This window comes from Mobula hypostoma, chromosome 2 (genome assembly GCF_963921235.1).
Source record: "Mobula hypostoma chromosome 2, sMobHyp1.1, whole genome shotgun sequence".
NCBI lineage: Eukaryota > Metazoa > Chordata > Chondrichthyes > Myliobatiformes > Myliobatidae > Mobula > Mobula hypostoma.
In genome coordinates, this window is record NC_086098.1 from 115,856,929 (window position 1) to 115,882,313 (window position 25,385).

At 59.0% G+C, this 25,385-nt stretch overlaps 1 protein-coding gene across 8 annotated transcripts in view; it reads left to right on the top strand.

The window, feature by feature from the left end:
- The window catches only part of LOC134342402 (equilibrative nucleoside transporter 1-like), a 150,605-nt gene that overhangs the window by 75,673 nt on the left and 49,547 nt on the right, over window positions 1–25,385 (top strand). The gene's annotated exons all lie outside the window — the stretch shown is intronic.

Genomic DNA, 25,385 nt, shown 5'->3' on the forward strand with positions numbered 1-25,385 from the left:
CCCTCCTCACTCACTGACACCAGCTCCCTCCTCACTCACTCACTGACACCAGCTCCCTCCTCACTCACTCACTGACACCAGCTCCCTCCTCACTCACTCACTGACACCAGCTCCCTCCTCACTCACTCACTGACACCAGCTCCCTCCTCACTCACTGACACCAGCTCCCTCCTGCTCCCTCCTCACTCGCTCACTGACACCAGCTCCCTCCTCACTCACTGACACCAGCTCCCTCCTCACTCACTCACTGACACCACTCCCTCCTCACTCACTCACTGACACCAGCTCCCTCCTCACTCACTCACTGACACCAGCTCCCTCCTCACTCACTCACTGACACCAGCTCCCTCCTCACTCGCTCACTGACACCAGCTCCCTCCTCACTCGCTCACTGACACCAGCTCCCTCCTCACTCACTCACTGACACCAGCTCCCTCCTCACTCACTCACTGACACCAGCTCCCTCCTCACTCACTGACACCAGCTCCCTCCTCACTCACTCACTGACACCAGCTCCCTCCTCACTCACTCACTGACACCAGCTCCCTCCTCACTCACTCACTGACACCAGCTCCCTCCTCACTCGCTCACTGACACCAGCTCCCTCCTCACTCGCTCACTGACACCAGCTCCCTCCTCACTCACTCACTGACACCAGCTCCCTCCTCACTCACTCACTGACACCAGCTCCCTCCTCACTCACTCACTGACACCAGCTCCCTCCTCACTCGCTCACTGACACCAGCTCCCTCCTCACTCGCTCACTGACACCAGCTCCCTCCTCACTCACTGACACCAGCTCCCTCCTCACTCACTCACTGACACCAGCTCCCTCCTCACTCACTCACTGACACCAGCTCCCTCCTCACTCACTCACTGACACCAGCTCCCTCCTCACTCACTGACACCAGCTCCCTCCTCACTCACTCACTGACACCAGCTCCCTCCTCACTCACTCACTGACACTAGCTCCCTCCTCACTCACTCACTGACACCAGCTCCCTCCTCACTCACTCACTGACACCAGCTCCCTCCTCACTCACTCACTGACACCAGCTCCCTCCTCACTCACTCACTGACACCAGCTCCCTCCTCACTCACTCACTGACACCAGCTCCCTCCTCACTCGCTCACTGACACCAGCTCCCTCCTCACTCACTCACTGACACCAGCTCCCTCCTCACTCACTCACTGACACCAGCTCCCTCCTCACTCGCTCACTGACACCAGCTCTCTCCTCACTCACTCACTGACACTAGCTCCCTCCTCACTCACTCACTGACACTAGCTCCCTCCTCACTCACTCACTGACACCAGCTCCCTCCTCACTCACTGACACCAGCTCCCTCCTCACTCACAGACAACAGCTCCCTCCTCACTCGCTCACTGACACCAGCTCCCTCCTCACTCGCTCACTGACACCAGCTCCCTCCTCACTCGCTCACTGACACCAGCTCCCTCCTCACTCGCTCACTGACACCAGCTCCCTCCTCACTCGCTCACTGACACCAGCTCCCTCCTCACTCGCTCACTGACACTAGCTCCCTCCTCACTCACTCACTGACACCAGCTCCCTCCTCACTCACTGACACCAGCTCCCTCCTCACTCACTGACACCAGCTCCCTCCTCACTCGCTCACTGACACCAGCTCCCTCCTCACTCGCTCACTGACACCAGCTCCCTCCTCAGTCGCTCACTGTCACCAGTTCCCTCCTCACTCGCTCACTGACACCAGCTCCCTCCTCACTCGCTCACTGACACCAGCTCCCTCCTCACTCGCTCACTGACACTAGCTCCCTCCTCACTCACTCACTGACACCAGCTCCCTCCTCACTTACCGACACCAGCTCCCTCCTCACTCACTTACTGATACCAGCTCCCTCCTCACTCACTGACACCAGCTCCCTCCTCACTCACTCACTGACACCAGCTCCCTCCTCACTCACTCATTGACACCAGCTCCCTCCTCACTCACTCACTGACACCAGCTTCCTCCTCACTCGCTCACTGACACCAGCTCCCTCCTCACTCACTCTCTGACACCAGCTCTGTCCTCACTCACTCACTGACACTAGCTCCCCCCTCACTCACTCACTGACACCAGCTCCCTCCTCACTCACTCACTGACACCAGCGCCCTCCTCACTCACTCACTGACACCAGCTCCCTCCTCACTCACTCACTGACACCAGCTCCCTCCTCACTCACTCACTGACCCCACCTCCCTCCTCACTCACTCTGACAGACACCTGCTCCCTCCTCACTCACTCACTGACACTAGCTCCCTCCTCACTCACTCACTGACACTAGCTCCCTCCTCACTCATTCATTGATACCAGCTCCCTCCTCACTCACTCACTGACACCAGCTCCCTCCTCACTCACTCACTGACACCAGCTCCGTCCTCACTCACTCACTGACACTAGCTCTCTCCTCACTCACTCTGACAGACACCAGCTCCCTCCTCACTCACTCACTGACACTAGCTCCCTTCTCACTCATTCATTGATACCAGCTCCCTCCTCACTCACTCACTGATACCAGCTCCCTCCTCACTCACTCACTGACACTAGCTCCCTCCTCACTCACTCACTGACACCAGCTCCCTCCTAACTCACTGACAGCAGCTCCTTCCTAACTCACTGACACCAGCTCCCTCCTCACTCACTCACTGACACCAGCTCCCTCCTCACTCACTGACACCAGCTCCCTCCTCACTCGCTCACTGACACCAGCTCCCTCCTCACTCGCTCACTGACACCAGCTCCCTCCTCACTCGCTCACTGACACCAGCTCCCTCCTCACTCGCTCACTGACACTAGCTCCCTCCTCACTCACTCACTGACACCAGCTCCCTCCTCACTTACCGACACCAGCTCCCTCCTCACTCACTTACTGATACCAGCTCCCTCCTCACTCACTGACACCAGCTCCCTCCTCACTCACTCACTGACACCAGCTCCCTCCTCACTCACTCACTGACACCAGCTCCCTCCTCACTCGCTCACTGACACCAGCTCCCTCCTCACTCACTCTCTGACACCAGCTCCGTCCTCACTCACTCACTGACACTAGCTCCCCCCTCACTCACTCACTGACACCAGCTCCCTCCTCACTCACTCACTGACACCAGCGCCCTCCTCACTCACTCACTGATACCAGCTCCCTCCTCACTCACTCACTGACACCAGCTCCCTCCTCACTCACTCACTGACACTACCTCCCTCCTCACTCACTCTGACAGACACCAGCTCCCTCCTCACTCACTCACTGACACTAGCTCCCTCCTCACTCACTCACTGACAGTAGCTCCCTCCTCACTCATTCATTGATACCAGCTCCCTCCTCACTCACTCACTGACACCAGCTCCCTCCTCACTCACTCACTGACACCAGCTCCGTCCTCACTCACTCACTGACACTAGCTCCCTCCTCACTCACTCTGACAGACACCAGCTCCCTCCTCACTCACTCACTGACACTAGCTCCCTTCTCACTCATTCATTGATACCAGCTCCCTCCTCACTCACTCACTGATACCAGCTCCCTCCTCACTCACTCACTGACACTAGCTCCCTCCTCACTCACTCACTGACACTAGCTCCCTCCTCACTCACTCACTGACACCAGCTCCCTCCTAACTCACTGACAGCAGCTCCTTCCTAACTCACTGACACCAGCTCCCTCCTCACTTACTGACACCAGCTCCCTCCTCACTCACTTACTGACACCAGCTCCCTCCTCACTCACTGACACCAGCTCCCTCCTCACTCACTGACACCAGCTCCCTCCTCACTCACTCACTGACACCAGCTCCCTCCTCACTCACTCACTGACACCAGCTCCCTCCTCACTCACTGACACCAGCTCCCTCCTAACTCACTGACAGCAGCTCCCTCCTAACTCACTGACACCAGCTCCCTCCTCACTTACTGACACCAGCTCCCTCCTCACTCACTGACACCAGCTCCCTCCTCACTCACTGATAACAGCTCCCTCCTCACTCACTCACTAACACCAGCTCCCTCCTCACTCACTAACACCAGCTCCCTCCTCACTCACTGACACCAGCTCCCTCCTCACTCACTGACACCAGCTCCCTCCTCACTCGCTCACTGACACCAGCTCCCTCCTCACTCGCTCACTGACACCAGCTCCCTCCTCACTCGCTCACTGACACCAGTTCCCTCCTCACTCGCTCACTGACACCAGCTCCCTCCTCACTCGCTCACTGACACCAGCTCCCTCCTCACTCGCTCACTGACACCAGCTCCCTCCTCACTCGCTCACTGACACCAGCTCCCTCCTCACTCGCTCACTGACACCAGCTCCCTCCTCACTCGCTCACTGACACCAGCTCCCTCCTCACTCGCTCACTGACACCAGCTCCCTCCTCACTCGCTCACTGACACCAGCTCCCTCCTCACTCAGTCACTGACACTAGCTCCCTCCTCACTCACTCACTGACACCAGCTCCCTCCTCACTCACTGACACCAGCTCCCTCCTCACTCGCTCACTGACACCAGCTCCCTCCTCACTCGCTCACTGACACCAGCTCCCTCCTCAGTCGCTCACTGACACCAGCTCCCTCCTCACTCGCTCACTGACACCAGCTCCCTCCTCACTCGCTCACTGACACCAGCTCCCTCCTCACTCGCTCACTGACACTAGCTCCCTCCTCACTCACTCACTGACACCAGCTCCCTCCTCACTTACCGACACCAGCTCCCTCCTCACTCACTTACTGATACCAGCTCCCTCCTCACTCACTGACACCAGCTCCCTCCTCACTCACTCACTGACACCAGCTCCCTCCTCACTCACTCACTGACACCAGCTCCCTCCTCACTCACTGACTGACACCAGCTCCCTCCTCACTCGCTCACTGACACCATCTCCCTCCTCACTCACTCTCTGACACCAGCTCCGTCCTCACTCACTCACTGACACCAGCTCCCTCCTCACTCGCTCACTGACACTAGCTCCCTCCTCACTCATTCATTGATACCAGCTCCCTCCTCACTCACTCACTGATACCAGCTCCCTCCTCACTCACTCACTGACACTAGCTCCCTCCTCACTCACTGACACCAGCTCCCTCCTCACTCACAGACAACAGCTCCCTCCTCACTCGCTCACTGACACCAGCTCCCTCCTCACTCGCCCACTGACACCAGCTCCCTCCTCACTCGCTCACTGACACCAGCTCCCTCCTCACTCGCTCACTGACACCAGCTCCCTCCTCACTCGCTCACTGACACCAGCTCCCTCCTCACTCGCTCACTGACACTAGCTCCCTCCTCACTCACTCACTGACACCAGCTCCCTCCTCACTCACTGACACCAGCTCCCTCCTCACTCAGTGACACCAGCTCCCTCCTCACTCGCTCACTGACACCAGCTCCCTCCTCACTCGCTCACTGACACCAGCTCCCTCCTCAGTCGCTCACTGTCACCAGTTCCCTCCTCACTCGCTCACTGACACCAGCTCCCTCCTCACTCGCTCACTGACACCAGCTCCCTCCTCACTCGCTCACTGACACTAGCTCCCTCCTCACTCACTCACTGACACCAGCTCCCTCCTCACTTACCGACACCAGCTCCCTCCTCACTCACTTACTGATACCAGCTCCCTCCTCACTCACTGACACCAGCTCCCTCCTCACTCACTCACTGACACCAGCTCCCTCCTCACTCACTCATTGACACCAGCTCCCTCCTCACTCACTCACTGACACCAGCTCCCTCCTCACTCGCTCACTGACACCAGCTCCCTCCTCACTCACTCTCTGACACCAGCTCCGTCCTCACTCACTCACTGACACTAGCTCCCCCCTCACTCACTCAGTGACACCAGCTCCCTCCTCACTCACTCACTGACACCAGCGCCCTCCTCACTCACTCACTGACACCAGCTGCCTCCTCACTCACTCACTGACACCAGCTCCCTCCTCACTCACTCACTGACACCACCTCCCTCCTCACTCACTCTGACAGACACCTGCTCCCTCCTCACTCACTCACTGACACCAGCTCCCTCCTCAATCGCTCACTGACACCAGCTCCCTCCTCACTCACTCACTGACACCAGCTCCCTCCTCACTCACTCACTGACACCAGCTCCCTCCTCACTCACTCACTGACTCTGGCTCCCTCCTCACTCACTGACACCAGCTCCCTCCTCACTCACTGACACCAGCTCCCTCCTCACTCACTCACTGACACCAGCTCCCTCCTCACTCACTCACTGACACCAGCTCCCTCCTCACTCACTGACACCAGCTCCCTCCTCACTCACTCACTGACACCAGCTCCCTCCTCACTCACTCACTGACACCAGCTCCCTCCTCACTCACTCACTGAGATCAGCTCCCTCCTTACGTACTGACACCAGCTCCCTCCTCACTCACTGACACCAGCTCCCTCCTCACTCACTCACTGACACCAGCTCCCTCTTCACTCGCTCACTGACACCAGCTCCCTCCTCACTCGCTCACTGACACCAGCTCCCTCCTCACTCGCTCAGTGACACCAGCTCCCTCCTCACTCGCTCAGTGACACCAGCTCCCTCCTCACTCGCTCACTGACACCAGCTCCCTCCTCACTCGCTCACTGACACCAGCTCCCTCCTCACTCGCTCAATGACACTAGCTCCCTCCTCACTCATTCATTGATACCAGCTCCCTCCTCACTCACTCACTGATACCAGCTCCCTCCTCACTCACTCACTAACACCAGCTCCCTCCTCACTCACTGACACCAGCTCCCTCCTCACTCACAGACAACAGCTCCCACCTCACTTGCTCACTGACACCAGCTCCCTCCTCAATCGCTCACTGACACCAGCTCCCTCCTCACACGCTCACTGACACCAACTCCCTCCTCACTCGCTCACTGACACCAGCTCCCTCCTCACTCGCTCACTGACACCAGCTCCCTCCTCACTCGCTCACTGACACCAGCTCCCTCCTCACTCGCTCACTGACACCAGCTCCCTCCTCACTCAGTCACTGACACTAGCTCCCTCCTCACTCACTCACTGACACCAGCTCCCTCCTACTCACTGACACCAGCTCCCTCCTCACTCACTGACACCAGCTCCCTCCTCACTCGCTCACTGACACCAGCTCCCTCCTCACTCGCTCACTGACACCAGCTCCCTCCTCAGTCGCTCACTGTCACCAGTTCCCTCCTCAGTCGCTCACTGACACCAGCTCCCTCCTCACTCGCTCACGGACACCAGCTCCCTCCTCACTCGCTCACTGACACTAGCTCCCTCCTCACTCACTCACTAACACCAGCTCCCTCCTCACTTACCGACACCAGCTCCCTCCTCACTCACTTACTGATACCAGCTCCCTCCTCACTCACTGACACCAGCTCCCTCCTCACTCACTCACTGACACCAGCTCCCTCCTCACTCACTCATTGACACCAGCTCCCTCCTCACTCACTCACTGACACCAGCTCCCTCCTCACTCGCTCACTGACACTAGCTCCCTCCTCACTCATTCATTGATACCAGCTCCCACCTCACTCACTCACTGATACCAGCTCCCTCCTCACTCACTCACTAACACCAGCTCCCTCCTCACTCACTGACACCAGCTCCCTCCTCACTCACAGACAACAGCTCCCTCCTCACTCGCTCACTGACACCAGCTCCCTCCTCAATCGCTCACTGACACCAGCTCCCTCCTCACTCGCTCACTGACACCAACTCCCTCCTCACTCGCTCACTGACACCAGCTCCCTCCTCACTCGCTCACTGACACAGCTCCCTCCTCACTCGCTCACTGACACCAGCTCCCTCCTCACTCGCTCACTGACACCAGCTCCCTCCTCACTCGCTCACTGACACCAGCTCCCTCCTCACTCAGTCACTGACACTAGCTCCCTCCTCACTCACTCACTGACACCAGCTCCCTCCTCACTCACTGACACCAGCTCCCTCCTCACTCACTGACACCAGCTCCCTCCTCACTCGCTCACTGACACCAGCTCCCTCCTCACTCGCTCACTGACACCAGCTCCCTCCTCAGTCGCTCACTGTCACCAGTTCCCTCCTCACTCGCTCACTGACACTAGCTCCCTCCTCACTCACTCACTGACACCAGCTCCCTCCTCACTTACCGACACCAGCTCCCTCCTCACTCACTTACTGATACCAGCTCCCTCCTCACTTACTGACACCAGCTCCCTCCTCACTCACTCACTGACACCAGCTCCCTCCTCACTCACTCACTGACACCAGCTCCCTCCTCACTCACTCACTGACACCAGCTCCCTCCTCACTCACTCACTGACACCAGCTCCCTCCTCACTCACTCTCTGACACCAGCTCCGTCCTCACTCACTCACTGACACCAGCTCCCTCCTCACTCGCTCACTGACACTAGCTCCCTCCTCACTCATTCATTGATACCAGCTCCCTCCTCACTCACTCACTGATACCAGCTCCCTCCTCACTCACTCACTAACACCAGCTCCCTCCTCACTCACTGACACCAGCTCCCTCCTCACTCACTGACACCAGCTCCCTCCTCACTCGCTCACTGACACCAGCTCCCTCCTCACTCGCTCACTGACACCAGCTCCCTCCCCACTCGCTCACTGACACCAACTCCCTCCTCACTCGCTCACTGACACCAGCTCCCTCCTCACTCGCTCACTGACACCAGCTCCCTCCTCACTCGCTCACTGACACCAGCTCCCTCCTCACTCGCTCACTGACACCAGCTCCCTCCTCACTCAGTCACTGACACTAGCTCCCTCCTCACTCACTCACTGACACCAGCTCCCTCCTCACTCACTGACACCAGCTCCCTCCTCACTCACTGACACCAGCTCCCTCCTCACTCGCTCACTGACACCAGCTCCCTCCTCACTCGCTCACTGACACCAGCTCCCTCCTCAGTCGCTCACTGTCACCAGTTCCCTCCTCAGTCGCTCACTGACACCAGCTCCCTCCTCACTCGCTCACGGACACCAGCTCCCTCCTCACTCGCTCACTGACACTAGCTCCCTCCTCACTCACTCACTAACACCAGCTCCCTCCTCACTTACCGACACCAGCTCCCTCCTCACTCACTTACTGATACCAGCTCCCTCCTCACTCACTGACACCAGCTCCCTCCTCACTCACTCACTGACACCAGCTCCCTCCTCACTCACTCATTGACACCAGCTCCCTCCTCACTCACTCACTGACACCAGCTCCCTCCTCACTCGCTCACTGACACTAGCTCCCTCCTCACTCATTCATTGATACCAGCTCCCACCTCACTCACTCACTGATACCAGCTCCCTCCTCACTCACTCACTAACACCAGCTCCCTCCTCACTCACTGACACCAGCTCCCTCCTCACTCACAGACAACAGCTCCCTCCTCACTCGCTCACTGACACCAGCTCCCTCCTCAATCGCTCACTGACACCAGCTCCCTCCTCACTCGCTCACTGACACCAACTCCCTCCTCACTCGCTCACTGACACCAGCTCCCTCCTCACTCGCTCACTGACACAGCTCCCTCCTCACTCGCTCACTGACACCAGCTCCCTCCTCACTCGCTCACTGACACCAGCTCCCTCCTCACTCGCTCACTGACACCAGCTCCCTCCTCACTCAGTCACTGACACTAGCTCCCTCCTCACTCACTCACTGACACCAGCTCCCTCCTCACTCACTGACACCAGCTCCCTCCTCACTCACTGACACCAGCTCCCTCCTCACTCGCTCACTGACACCAGCTCCCTCCTCACTCGCTCACTGACACCAGCTCCCTCCTCAGTCGCTCACTGTCACCAGTTCCCTCCTCACTCGCTCACTGACACTAGCTCCCTCCTCACTCACTCACTGACACCAGCTCCCTCCTCACTTACCGACACCAGCTCCCTCCTCACTCACTTACTGATACCAGCTCCCTCCTCACTCACTGACACCAGCTCCCTCCTCACTCACTCACTGACACCAGCTCCCTCCTCACTCACTCATTGACACCAGCTCCCTCCTCACTCACTCACTGACACCAGCTCCCTCCTCACTCACTCACTGACACCAGCTCCCTCCTCACTCACTCTCTGACACCAGCTCCGTCCTCACTCACTCACTGACACCAGCTCCCTCCTCACTCGCTCACTGACACTAGCTCCCTCCTCACTCATTCATTGATACCAGCTCCCTCCTCACTCACTCACTGATACCAGCTCCCTCCTCACTCACTCACTAACACCAGCTCCCTCCTCACTCACTGACACCAGCTCCCTCCTCACTCACAGACAACAGCTCCCTCCTCACTCGCTCACTGACACCAGCTCCCTCCTCACTCGCTCACTGACACCAGCTCCCTCCTCACTCGCTCACTGACACCAGCTCCCTCCCCACTCGCTCACTGACACCAGCTCCCTCCCCACTCGCTCACTGACACCAGCTCCCTCCTCACTCGCTCACTGACACCAGCTCCCTCCTCACTCGCTCACTGACACCAGCTCCCTCCTCACTCGCTCACTGACACTAGCTCCCTCCTCACTCGCTCACTGACACCAGCTCCCTCCTCACTCACTGACACCAGCTCCCTCCTCACTCACTGACACCAGCTCCCTCCTCACTCGCTCACTGACACCAGCTCCCTCCTCACTCGCTCACTGACACCAGCTCCCTCCTTAGTCGCTCACTGTCACCAGTTCCCTCCTCAGTCGCTCACTGACACCAGCTCCCTCCTCACTCGCTCACGGACACCAGCTCCCTCCTCACTCGCTCACTGACACTAGCTCCCTCCTCACTCACTCACTAACACCAGCTCCCTCCTCACTTACCGACACCAGCTCCCTCCTCACTCACTTACTGATACCAGCTCCCTCCTCACTCACTGACACCAGCTCCCTCCTCACTCACTCACTGACACCAGCTCCCTCCTCACTCACTGACACCAGCTCCCTCCTCACTCACTCACTGACACCAGCTCCCTCCTCACTCACTCACTGACACCAGCTCCCTCCTCTCACTCACTGACACCAGCTCCCTCCTCACTCACTCACTGACACCAGCTCCCTCCTCACTCACTCACTGAGATCAGCTCCCTCCTTACGTACTGACACCAGCTCCCTCCTCACTCACTGACACCAGCTCCCTCCTCACTCACTCACTGACACCAGCTCCCTCTTCACTCGCTCACTGACACCAGCTCCCTCCTCACTCGCTCACTGACACCAGCTCCCTCCTCACTCGCTCACTGACACCAGCTCCCTCCTCACTCGCTCACTGACACCAGCTCCCTCCTCACTCACTGACACCAGCTCCCTCCTCACTCACAGACAACAGCTCCCTCCTCACTTGCTCACTGACACCAGCTCCCTCCTCACTCGCTCACTGACACCAGCTCCCTCCTCACACGCTCACTGACACCAACTCCCTCCTCACTCGCTCACTGACACCAGCTCCCTCCTCACTCGCTCACTGACACCAGCTCCCTCCTCACTCGCTCACTGACACCAGCTCCCTCCTCACTCGCTCACTGACACCAGCTCCCTCCTCACTCAGTCACTGACACTAGCTCCCTCCTCACTCACTCACTGACACCAGCTCCCTCCTCACTCACTGACACCAGCTCCCTCCTCACTCACTGACACCAGCTCCCTCCTCACTCGCTCACTGACACCAGCTCCCTCCTCACTCGCTCACTGACACCAGCTCCCTCCTCAGTCGCTCACTGTCACCAGTTCCCTCCTCAGTCGCTCACTGACACCAGCTCCCTCCTCACTCGCTCACTGACACCAGCTCCCTCCTCACTCGCTCACTGACACTAGCTCCCTCCTCACTCACTCACTAACACCAGCTCCCTCCTCACTTACCGACACCAGCTCCCTCCTCACTCACTTACTGATACCAGCTCCCTCCTCACTCACTGACACCAGCTCCCTCCTCACTCACTCACTGACACCAGCTCCCTCCTCACTCACTCATTGACACCAGCTCCCTCCTCACTCACTCACTGACACCAGCTCCCTCCTCACTCGCTCACTGACACTAGCTCCCTCCTCACTCATTCATTGATACCAGCTCCCACCTCACTCACTCACTGATACCAGCTCCCTCCTCACTCACTCACTAACACCAGCTCCCTCCTCACTCACTGACACCAGCTCCCTCCTCACTCACAGACAACAGCTCCCTCCTCACTCGCTCACTGACACCAGCTCCCTCCTCAATCGCTCACTGACACCAGCTCCCTCCTCACTCGCTCACTGACACCAGCTCCCTCCTCACTCGCTCACTGACACCAGCTCCCTCCTCACTCGCTCACTGACACAGCTCCCTCCTCACTCGCTCACTGACACCAGCTCCCTCCTCACTCGCTCACTGACACCAGCTCCCTCCTCACTCGCTCACTGACACCAGCTCCCTCCTCACTCAGTCACTGACACTAGCTCCCTCCTCACTCACTCACTGACACCAGCTCCCTCCTCACTCACTGACACCAGCTCCCTCCTCACTCACTGACACCAGCTCCCTCCTCACTCGCTCACTGACACCAGCTCCCTCCTCACTCGCTCACTGACACCAGCTCCCTCCTCAGTCGCTCACTGTCACCAGTTCCCTCCTCACTCGCTCACTGACACTAGCTCCCTCCTCACTCACTCACTGACACCAGCTCCCTCCTCACTTACCGACACCAGCTCCCTCCTCACTCACTTACTGATACCAGCTCCCTCCTCACTCACTGACACCAGCTCCCTCCTCACTCACTCACTGACACCAGCTCCCTCCTCACTCACTCACTGACACCAGCTCCCTCCTCACTCACTCACTGACACCAGCTCCCTCCTCACTCACTCACTGACACCAGCTCCCTCCTCACTCACTCTCTGACACCAGCTCCGTCCTCACTCACTCACTGACACCAGCTCCCTCCTCACTCGCTCACTGACACTAGCTCCCTCCTCACTCATTCATTGATACCAGCTCCCTCCTCACTCACTCACTGATACCAGCTCCCTCCTCACTCACTCACTGACACCAGCTCCCTCCTCACTCACTGACACCAGCTCCCTCCTCACTCACAGACAACAGCTCCCTCCTCACTCGCTCACTGACACCAGCTCCCTCCTCACTCGCTCACTGACACCAGCTCCCTCCTCACTCGCTCACTGACACCAGCTCCCTCCCCACTCGCTCACTGACACCAGCTCCCTCCCCACTCGCTCACTGACACCAGCTCCCTCCTCACTCGCTCACTGACACCAGCTCCCTCCTCACTCGCTCACTGACACCAGCTCCCTCCTCACTCGCTCACTGACACCAGCTCCCTCCTCACTCGCTCACTGACACTAGCTCCCTCCTCACTCGCTCACTGACACCAGCTCCCTCCTCACTCACTGACACCAGCTCCCTCCTCACTCACTGACACCAGCTCCCTCCTCACTCGCTCACTGACACCAGCTCCCTCCTCACTCGCTCACTGACACCAGCTCCCTCCTCAGTCGCTCACTGTCACCAGTTCCCTCCTCAGTCGCTCACTGACACCAGCTCCCTCCTCACTCGCTCACGGACACCAGCTCCCTCCTCACTCGCTCACTGACACTAGCTCCCTCCTCACTCACTCACTAACACCAGCTCCCTCCTCACTTACCGACACCAGCTCCCTCCTCACTCACTTACTGATACCAGCTCCCTCCTCACTCACTGACACCAGCTCCCTCCTCACTCACTCACTGACACCAGCTCCCTCCTCACTCACTCATTGACACCAGCTCCCTCCTCACTCACTCACTGACACCAGCTCCCTCCTCACTCGCTCACTGACACTAGCTCCCTCCTCACTCATTCATTGATACCAGCTCCCACCTCACTCACTCACTGATACCAGCTCCCTCCTCACTCACTCACTAACACCAGCTCCCTCCTCACTCACTGACACCAGCTCCCTCCTCACTCACAGACAACAGCTCCCTCCTCACTCGCTCACTGACACCAGCTCCCTCCTCAATCGCTCACTGACACCAGCTCCCTCCTCACTCGCTCACTGACACCAACTCCCTCCTCACTCGCTCACTGACACCAGCTCCCTCCTCACTCGCTCACTGACACAGCTCCCTCCTCACTCGCTCACTGACACCAGCTCCCTCCTCACTCGCTCACTGACACCAGCTCCCTCCTCACTCGCTCACTGACACCAGCTCCCTCCTCACTCAGTCACTGACACTAGCTCCCTCCTCACTCACTCACTGACACCAGCTCCCTCCTCACTCACTGACACCAGCTCCCTCCTCACTCACTGACACCAGCTCCCTCCTCACTCGCTCACTGACACCAGCTCCCTCCTCACTCGCTCACTGACACCAGCTCCCTCCTCAGTCGCTCACTGTCACCAGTTCCCTCCTCACTCGCTCACTGACACTAGCTCCCTCCTCACTCACTCACTGACACCAGCTCCCTCCTCACTTACCGACACCAGCTCCCTCCTCACTCACTTACTGATACCAGCTCCCTCCTCACTCACTGACACCAGCTCCCTCCTCACTCACTCACTGACACCAGCTCCCTCCTCACTCACTCATTGACACCAGCTCCCTCCTCACTCACTCACTGACACCAGCTCCCTCCTCACTCACTCACTGACACCAGCTCCCTCCTCACTCACTCTCTGACACCAGCTCCGTCCTCACTCACTCACTGACACCAGCTCCCTCCTCACTCGCTCACTGACACTAGCTCCCTCCTCACTCATTCATTGACACCAGCTCCCTCCTCACTCACTCACTGATACCAGCTCCCTCCTCACTCACTCACTAACACCAGCTCCCTCCTCACTCACTGACACCAGCTCCCTCCTCACTCACAGACAACAGCTCCCTCCTCACTCGCTCACTGACACCAGCTCCCTCCTCACTCGCTCACTGACACCAGCTCCCTCCTCACTCGCTCACTGACACCAGCTCCCTCCCCACTCGCTCACTGACACCAACTCCCTCCTCACTCGCTCACTGACACCAGCTCCCTCCTCACTCGCTCACTGACACCAGCTCCCTCCTCACTCGCTCACTGACACCAGCTCCCTCCTCACTCGCTCACTGACACCAGCTCCCTCCTCACTCAGTCACTGACACTAGCTCCCTCCTCACTCACTCACTGACACCAGCTCCCTCCTACTCACTGACACCAGCTCCCTCCTCACTCACTGACACCAGCTCCCTCCTCACTCGCTCACTGACACCAGCTCCCTCCTCACTCGCTCACTGACACCAGCTCCCTCCTCAGTCGCTCACTGACACCAGCTCCCTCCTCAGTCGCTCACTGACACCCGCTCCCTCCTCACTCGCTCACTGACACCAGCTCCCTCCTCACTCGCTCACTGACACTAGCTCCCTCCTCACTCACTCACTAACACCAGCTCCCTCCTCACTTACCGACACCAGCTCCCTCCTCACTCACTTACTGATACCAGCTCCCTCCTCACTCACTGACACCAGCTCCCTCCTCACTCACTCACTGACACCAGCTCCCTCCTCACTCACTCATTGACACCAGCTCCCTCCTCACTCACTCACTGACACCAGCTCCCTCCTCACTCGCTCACTGACACTAGCTCCCTCCTCACTCATTCATTGATACCAGCTCCCACCTCACTCACTCACTGATACCAGCTCCCTCCTCACTCACTCACTAACACCAGCTCCCTCCTCACTCACTGACACCAGCTCCCTCCTCACTCACAGACAACAGCTCCCTCCTCACTCGCTCACTGACACCAGCTCCCTCCTCAATCGCTCACTGACACCAGCTCCCTCCTCACTCGCTCACTGACACCAACTCCCTCCTCACTCGCTCACTGACACCAGCTCCCTCCTCACTCGCTCACTGACACAGCTCCCTCCTCACTCGCTCACTGACACCAGCTCCCTCCTCACTCGCTCACTGACACCAGCTCCCTCCTCACTCGCTCACTGACACCAGCTCCCTCCTCACTCAGTCACTGACACTAGCTCCCTCCTCACTCACTCACTGACACCAGCTCCCTCCTCACTCACTGACACCAGCTCCCTCCTCACTCACTGACACCAGCTCCCTCCTCACTCGCTCACTGACACCAGCTCCCTCCTCACTCGCTCACTGACACCAGCTCCCTCCTCAGTCGCTCACTGACACCAGCTCCCTCCTCACTCGCTCACTGACACTAGCTCCCTCCTCACTCACTCACTGACACCAGCTCCCTCCTCACTTACCGACACCAGCTCCCTCCTCACTCACTTACTGATACCAGCTCCCTCCTCACTCACTGACACCAGCTCCCTCCTCACTCACTCACTGACACCAGCTCCCTCCTCACTCACTCATTGACACCAGCTCCCTCCTCACTCACTCACTGACACCAGCTCCCTCCTCACTCACTCACTGACACCAGCTCCCTCCTCACTCACTCTCTGACACCAGCTCCGTCCTCACTCACTCACTGACACCAGCTCCCTCCTACTCACTGACACCAGCTCCCTCCTCACTCACTCACTGACACCAGCTCCCTCCTCACTTACTGACACCAGCTCCCTCCTCACTCACTTACTGACACCAGCTCCCTCCTCACTCACTGACACCAGCTCCCTCCTCACTCACTCACTGACACCAGCTCCCTCCTCACTCACTCACTGACACCAGCTCCCTCCTCACTCACTCACTGACACCAGCTCCCTCCTCACTCACTCACTGACACCAGCTCCCTCCTCACTCACTCACTGACACCAGCTCCCTCCTCACTCACTCACTGACACCAGCTCCCTCCTCACTCACTCACTGACACTAGCTCCCTCCTCACTCATTCATTGATACCAGCTCCCTCCTCACTCACTCACTGACACCAGCTCCCTCCTCACTCACTCACTGACACCAGCTCCCTCCTCACTCACTGACACCAGCTCCCTCCTCACTCACTGACACCAGCTCCCTCCTCACTCGCTCACTGACACCAGCTCCCTCCCCACTCACTCACTGACACCAGCTCCCTCCTCACTCGCTCACTGACACCAGCTCCCTCCCCACTCGCTCACTGACACCAGCTCCCTCCCCACTCGCTCACTGACACCAGCTCCCTCCTCACTCGCTCACTGACACCAGCTCCCTCCTCACTCGCTCACTGACACCAGCTCCCTCCTCACTCGCTCACTGACACCAGCTCCCTCCTCACTCACTCACTGACACCAGCTCCCTCCTCACTCACTGACACCAGCTCCCTCCTCACTCACTGACACCAGCTCCCTCCTCACTCACTCACTGACACCAGCTCCCTCCTCACTCGCTCACTGACACCAGCTCCCTCCTCACTCGCTCACTGACACCAGCTCCCTCCTCAGTCGCTCACTGACACCAGCTCCCTCCTCACTCGCTCACTGACACCAGCTCCCTCCTCACTCGCTCACTGACACTAGCTCCCTCCTCACTCACTCACTAACACCAGCTCCCTCCTCACTTACCGACACCAGCTCCCTCCTCACTCACTCACTGACACCAGCTCCCTCCTCACTCACTGACACCAGCTCCCTCCTCACTCACTCACTGACACCAGCTCCCTCCTCACTCACTCACTGACACCAGCTCCCTCCTCACTCACTCACTGACACCAGCTCCCTCCTCACTCGCTCACTGACACCAGCTCCCTCCTCACTCATTCATTGATACCAGCTCCCTCCTCACTCACTCACTGACACCAGCTCCCTCCTCACTCACTCACTGACACCAGCTCCCTCCTCACTCACTGACACCAGCTCCCTCCTCACTCACAGACAACAGCTCCCTCCTCACTCGCTCACTGACACCAGCTCCCTCCTCACTCGCTCACTGACACCAGCTCCCTCCTCACTCGCTCACTGACACCAGCTCCCTCCTCACTCGCTCACTGACACCAGCTCCCTCCTCACTCGCTCACTGACACCAGCTCCCTCCTCACTCGCTCACTGACACCAGCTCCCTCCTCACTCGCTCACTGACACCAGCTCCCTCCTCACTCGCTCACTGACACCAGCTCCCTCCTCACTCAGTCACTGACACCAGCTCCCTCCTCACTCACTCACTGACACCAGCTCCCTCCTCACTCACTGACACCAGCTCCCTCCTCACTCACTGACACCAGCTCCCTCCTCACTCGCTCACTGACACCAGCTCCCTCCTCACTCGCTCACTGACACCAGCTCCCTCCTCAGTCGCTCACTGACACCAGCTCCCTCCTCACTCGCTCACTGACACCAGCTCCCTCCTCACTCACTCACTGACACCAGCTCCCTCCTCACTCACTGACACCAGCTCCCTCCTCACTCACTCACTGACACCAGCTCCCTCCTCACTCACTCACTGACACCAGCTCCCTCCTCACTCACTCACTGACACCAGCTCCCTCCTCACTCACTCACTGACACCAGCTCCCTCCTCACTCACTCACTGACACCAGCTCCCTCCTCACTCACTCACTGACACCAGCTCCCTCCTCACTCACTCACTGACACTAGCTCCCTCCTCACTCATTCATTGATACCAGCTCCCTCCTCACTCACTCACTGATACCAGCTCCCTCCTCACTCACTCACTAACACCAGCTCCCTCCTCACTCACTGACACCAGCTCCCTCCTCACTCACTGACACCAGCTCCCTCCTCACTCGCTCACTGACACCAGCTCCCTCCTCACTCGCTCACTGACACCAGCTCCCTCCTCACTCGCTCAGTGACACCAGCTCCCTCCCCACTCGCTCACTGACACCAACTCCCTCCTCACTCGCTCACTGACACCAGCTCCCTCCTCACTCGCTCACTGACACCAGCTCCCTCCTCACTCGCTCACTGACACCAGCTCCCTCCTCACTCGCTCACTGACACCAGCTCCCTCCTCACTCACTGACACCAGCTCCCTCCTCACTCACTCACTGACACCAGCTCCCTCCTAACTCACTGACACCAGCTCCCTCCTCACTCACTGACACCAGCTCCCTCCTCACTCGCTCACTGACACCAGCTCCCTCCTCACTCGCTCACTGACACCAGCTCCCTCCTCAGTCGCTCACTGTCACCAGTTCCCTCCTCAGTCGCTCACTGACACCAGCTCCCTCCTCACTCGCTCACTGACACCAGCTCCCTCCTCACTCGCTCACTGACACTAGCTCCCTCCTCACTCACTCACTAACACCAGCTCCCTCCTCACTTACCGACACCAGCTCCCTCCTCACTCACTTACTGATACCAGCTCCCTCCTCACTCACTGACACCAGCTCCCTCCTCACTCACTCACTGACACCAGCTCCCTCCTCACTCACTCACTGACACCAGCTCCCTCCTCACTCACTCACTGACACCAGCTCCCTCCTCACTCGCTCACTGACACTAGCTCCCTCCTCACTCATTCATTGATACCAGCTCCCACCTCACTCACTCACTGATACCAGCTCCCTCCTCACTCACTCACTAACACCAGCTCCCTCCTCACTCACTGACACCAGCTCCCTCCTCACTCACAGACAACAGCTCCCTCCTCACTCGCTCACTGACACCAGCTCCCTCCTCAATCGCTCACTGACACCAGCTCCCTCCTCACTCGCTCACTGACACCAACTCCCTCCTCACTCGCTCACTGACACCAGCTCCCTCCTCACTCGCTCACTGACACAGCTCCCTCCTCACTCGCTCACTGACACCAGCTCCCTCCTCACTCGCTCACTGACACCAGCTCCCTCCTCACTCGCTCACTGACACCAGCTCCCTCCTCACTCAGTCACTGACACCAGCTCCCTCCTCACTCACTCACTGACACCAGCTCCCTCCTCACTCACTGACACCAGCTCCCTCCTCACTCACTGACACCAGCTCCCTCCTCACTCGCTCACTGACACCAGCTCCCTCCTCACTCGCTCACTGACACCAGCTCCCTCCTCACTCGCTCACTGACACCAGCTCCCTCCTCACTCGCTCACTGACACCAGCTCCCTCCTCACTCGCTCACTGACACTAGCTCCCTCCTCACTCACTCACTGACACCAGCTCCCTCCTCACTTACCGACACTAGCTCCCTCCTCACTCACTTACTGATACCAGCTCCCTCCTCACTCACTGACACCAGCTCCCTCCTCACTCACTCACTGACACCAGCTCCCTCCTCACTCACTCATTGACACCAGCTCCCTCCTCACTCACTCACTGACACCAGCTCCCTCCTCACTCACTCACTGACACCAGCTCCCTCCTCACTCACTCTCTGACACCAGCTCCCTCCTCACTCACTCACTGACACCAGCTCCCTCCTCACTCACTCACTGACACTAGCTCCCTCCTCACTCATTCATTGATACCAGCTCCCTCCTCACTCACTCACTGATACCAGCTCCCTCCTCACTCACTCACTAACACCAGCTCCCTCCTCACTCACTGACACCAGCTCCCTCCTCACTCACAGACAACAGCTCCCTCCTCACTCGCTCACTGACACCAGCTCCCTCCTCACTCGCTCACTGACACCAGCTCCCTCCTCACTCGCTCACTGACACCAGCTCCCTCCCCACTCGCTCACTGACACCAGCTCCCTCCCCACTCGATCACTGACACCAGCTCCCTCCTCACTCGCTCACTGACACCAGCTCCCTCCTCACTCGCTCACTGACACCAGCTCCCTCCTCACTCGCTCACTGACACCAGCTCCCTCCTCACTCACTCACTGACACCAGCTCCCTCCTCACTCACTGACACCAGCTCCCTCCTCACTCACTGACACCAGCTCCCTCCTCACTCGCTCACTGACACCAGCTCCCTCCTCACTCGCTCACTGACACCAGCTCCCTCCTCACTCGCTCACTGACACCAGCTCCCTCCTCACTCGCTCACTGACACCAGCTCCCTCCTCACTCGCTCACTGACACCAGCTCCATCCACACTCGCTCACTGACACCAGCTCCCTCCTCACTTACTGACACCAGCTCCCTCCTCACTCACTCACTGACACCAGCTCCCTCCTCACTCACTGACACCAGCTCCCTCCTCACTCACTCACTGACACCAGCTCCCTCCTCACTCTCTCACTGACACCAGCTCCCTCCTCACTCACTCACTGACACCAGCTCCCTCCTCACTCACTCACTGACACTAGCTCCCTCCTCACTCATTCATTGATACCAGCTCCCACCTCACTCACTCACTGACACCAACTCCCTCCTCACTCACTCACTAACACCAGCTCCCTCCTCACTCACTGACACCAGCTCCCTCCTCACTCACAGACAACAGCTCCCTCCTCACTCGCTCACTGACACCAGCTCCCTCCTCAATCGCTCACTGACACCAGCTCCCTCCTCACTCGCTCACTGACACCAACTCCCTCCTCACTCGCTCACTGACACCAGCTCCCTCCTCACTCGCTCACTGACACAGCTCCCTCCTCACTCGCTCACTGACACCAGCTCCCTCCTCACTCGCTCACTGACACCAGCTCCCTCCTCACTCGCTCACTGACACCAGCTCCCTCCTCACTCAGTCACTGACACTAGCTCCCTCCTCACTCACTCACTGACACCAGCTCCCTCCTCACTCACTGACACCAGCTCCCTCCTCACTCACTGACACCAGCTCCCTCCTCACTCGCTCACTGACACCAGCTCCCTCCTCACTCGCTCACTGACACCAGCTCCCTCCCCACTCGCTCACTGACACCAGCTCCCTCCCCACTCGCTCACTGACACCAGCTCCCTCCTCACTCGCTCACTGACACTAGCTCCCTCCTCACTCATTCAGTGACACCAGCTCCCTCCTCACTCACTCACTGAAACCAGCTCCCTCCTCACTCACTCACTAACACCAGCTCCCTCCTCACTCACTGACACCAGCTCCCTCCTCACTCACAGACACCAGCTCCCTCCTCACTCGCTCACTGACACCAGCTCCCTCCTCACTCGCTCACTGACACCAGCTCCCTCCTCACTCGCTCACTGACACCAGCTCCCTCCTCACTCACTCACTGACACCAGCTCCCTCCTCACTCGCTCACTGACACCAGCTCCCTCCTCACTCGCTCACTGACACCAGCTCCCTCCTCACTCGCTCACTGACACCAGCTCCCTCCTCACTCGCTCACTGACACCAGCTCCCTCCTCACTCGCTCACTGACACCAGCTCCCTCCTCACTCACTCACTGACACCAGCTCCCTCCTCACTTACCGACACCAGCTCCCTCCTCACTCACTTACTGATACCAGCTCCCTCCTCACTCACTGACACCAGCTCCCTCCTCACTCACTCACTGACACCAGCTCCCTCCTCACTCACTCACTGACACCAGCTCCCTCCTCACTCACTCACTGACACCAGCTTCCTCCTCACTCGCTCACTGACACCAGCTCCCTCCTCACTCACTCTCTGACACCAGCTCTGTCCTCACTCACTCACTGACACTAGCTCCCTCCTCACTCACTCACTGACACCAGCTCCCTCCTCACTCACTCACTGACACCAGCTCCCTCCTCACTCACTCACTGACACCAGCTCCCTCCTCACTCACTCACTGACACCAGCTCCCTCCTCACTCACTCACTGACACCACCTCCCTCCTCACTCACTCTGACAGACACCTGCTCCCTCCTCACTCAATCACTGACACTAGCTCCCTCCTCACTCACTCACTGACACTAGCTCCCTCCTCACTCAATCATTGATACCAGCTCCCTCCTCACTCACTCACTGACACCAGCTCCCTCCTCACTCACTCACTGACACCAGCTCCGTCCTCACTCACTCACTGACACTAGCTCCCTCCTCACTCACTCTGACAGACACCAGCTCCCTCCTCACTCACTCACTGACACTAGCTCCCTTCTCACTCATTCATTGATACCAGCTCCCTCCTCACTCACTCACTGATACCAGCTCCCTCCTCACTCACTCACTGACACTAGCTCCCTCCTCACTCACTCACTGACAGCAGCTCCTTCCTAACTCACTGACACCAGCTCCCTCCTCACTCACTCACTGACAGCAGCTCCTTCCTAACTCACTGACACCAGCTCCCTCCTCACTCACTCACTGACACCAGCTCCCTCCTCACTCACTGACACCAGCTCCCTCCTCACTCACTGACACCAGCTCCCTCCTCACTCGCTCACTGACACCAGCTCCCTCCTCACTCGCTCACTGACACCAGCTCCCTCCTCACTCGCTCACTGACACCAGCTCCCTCCTCACTCGCTCACTGACACCAGCTCCCTCCTCACTCGCTCACTGACACCAGCTCCCTCCTCACTCGCTCACTGACACCAGCTCCCTCCTCACTCGCTCACTGACACCAGCTCCCTCCTCACTTACTGACACCAGCTCCCTCCTCACTCACTCACTGACACCAGCTCCCTCCTCACTCACTCACTGACACCAGCTCCCTCCTCACTCACTCACTGACACCAGCTCCCTCCTCACTCGCTCACTGACACCAGCTCCCTCCTCACTCATTCATTGATACCAGCTCCCTCCTCACTCACTCACTGATACCAGCTCCCTCCTCACTCACTCACTAACACCAGCTCCCTCCTCACTCACTGACACCAGCTCCCTCCTCACTCACAGACAACAGCTCCCTCCTCACTCGCTCACTGACACCAGCTCCCTCCTCACTCGCTCACTGACACCAGCTCCCTCCTCACTCGCTCACTGACACCAGCTCCCTCCCCACTCGCTCACTGACACCAGCTCCCTCCCCACTCGCTCACTGACACCAGCTCCCTCCTCACTCGCTCACTGACACCAGCTCCCTCCTCACTCGCTCACTGACACCAGCTCCCTCCTCACTCGCTCACTGACACCAGCTCCCTCCTCACTCACTCACTGACACCAGCTCCCTCCTCACTCACTGACACCAGCTCCCTCCTCACTCACTGACACCAGCTCCCTCCTCACTCGCTCACTGACACCAGCTCCCTCCTCACTCACTCACTGACACCAGCTCCCTCCTCACTCGCTCACTGACACCAGCTCCCTCCTCACTCGCTCACTGACACCAGCTCTCCTCACTCACTCACTGACACCAGCTCCCTCCTCACTCGCTCACTGACACCAGCTCCCTCCTCACTTACTGACACCAGCTCCCTCCTCACTCACTTACTGATACCAGCTCCCTCCTCACTCACTGACACCAGCTCCCTCCTCACTCACTCACTGACACCAGCTCCCTCCTCACTCACTCACTGACACCAGCTCCCTCCTCACTCACTCACTGACACCAGCTCCCTCCTCACTCACTCACTGACACTAGCTCCCTCCTCACTCATTCATTGACACCAGCTCCCTCCTCACTCACTCACTGATACCAGCTCCCTCCTCACTCACTCACTAACACCAGCTCCCTCCTCACTCACTGACACCAGCTCCCTCCTCACTCACAGACAACAGCTCCCTCCTCACTCGCTCACTGACACCAGCTCCCTCCTCAATCGCTCACTGACACCAGCTCCCTCCTCACTCGCTCACTGACACCAACTCCCTCCTCACTCGCTCACTGACACCAGCTCCCTCCTCACTCGCTCACTGACACAGCTCCCTCCTCACTCGCTCACTGACACCAGCTCCCTCCTCACTCGCTCACTGACACCAGCTCCCTCCTCACTCGCTCACTGACACCAGCTCCCTCCTCACTCACTCACTGACACCAGCTCCCTCCTCACTCACTCACTGACACCAGCTCCCTCCTCACTCACTGACACCAGCTCCCTCCTCACTCACTGACACCAGCTCCCTCCTCACTCGCTCACTGACACCAGCTCCCTCCTCACTCGCTCACTGACACCAGCTCCCTCCTCACTCGCTCACTGACACCAGCTCCCTCCTCACTCGCTCACTGACACCAGCTCCCTCCTCACTCGCTCACTGACACTAGCTCCCTCCTCACTCATTCATTGATACCAGCTCCCTCCTCACTCACTCACTGATACCAGCTCCCTCCTCACTCACTCACTAACACCAGCTCCCTCCTCACTCACTGACACCAGCTCCCTCCTCACTCACAGACAACAGCTCCCTCCTCACTCGCTCACTGACACCAGCTCCCTCCTCACTCGCTCACTGACACCAGCTCCCTCCTCACTCGCTCACTGACACCAGCTCCCTCCCCACTCACTCACTGACACCAGCTCCCTCCCCACTCACTCACTGACACCAGCTCCCTCCTCACTCGCTCACTGACACCAGCTCCCTCCTCACTCGCTCACTGACACCAGCTCCCTCCTCACTCGCTCACTGACACCAGCTCCCTCCTCACTCACTCACTGACACCAGCTCCCTCCTCACTCACTGACACCAGCTCCCTCCTCACTCACTGACACCAGCTCCCTCCTCACTCGCTCACTGACACCAGCTCCCTCCTCACTCGCTCACTGACACCAGCTCC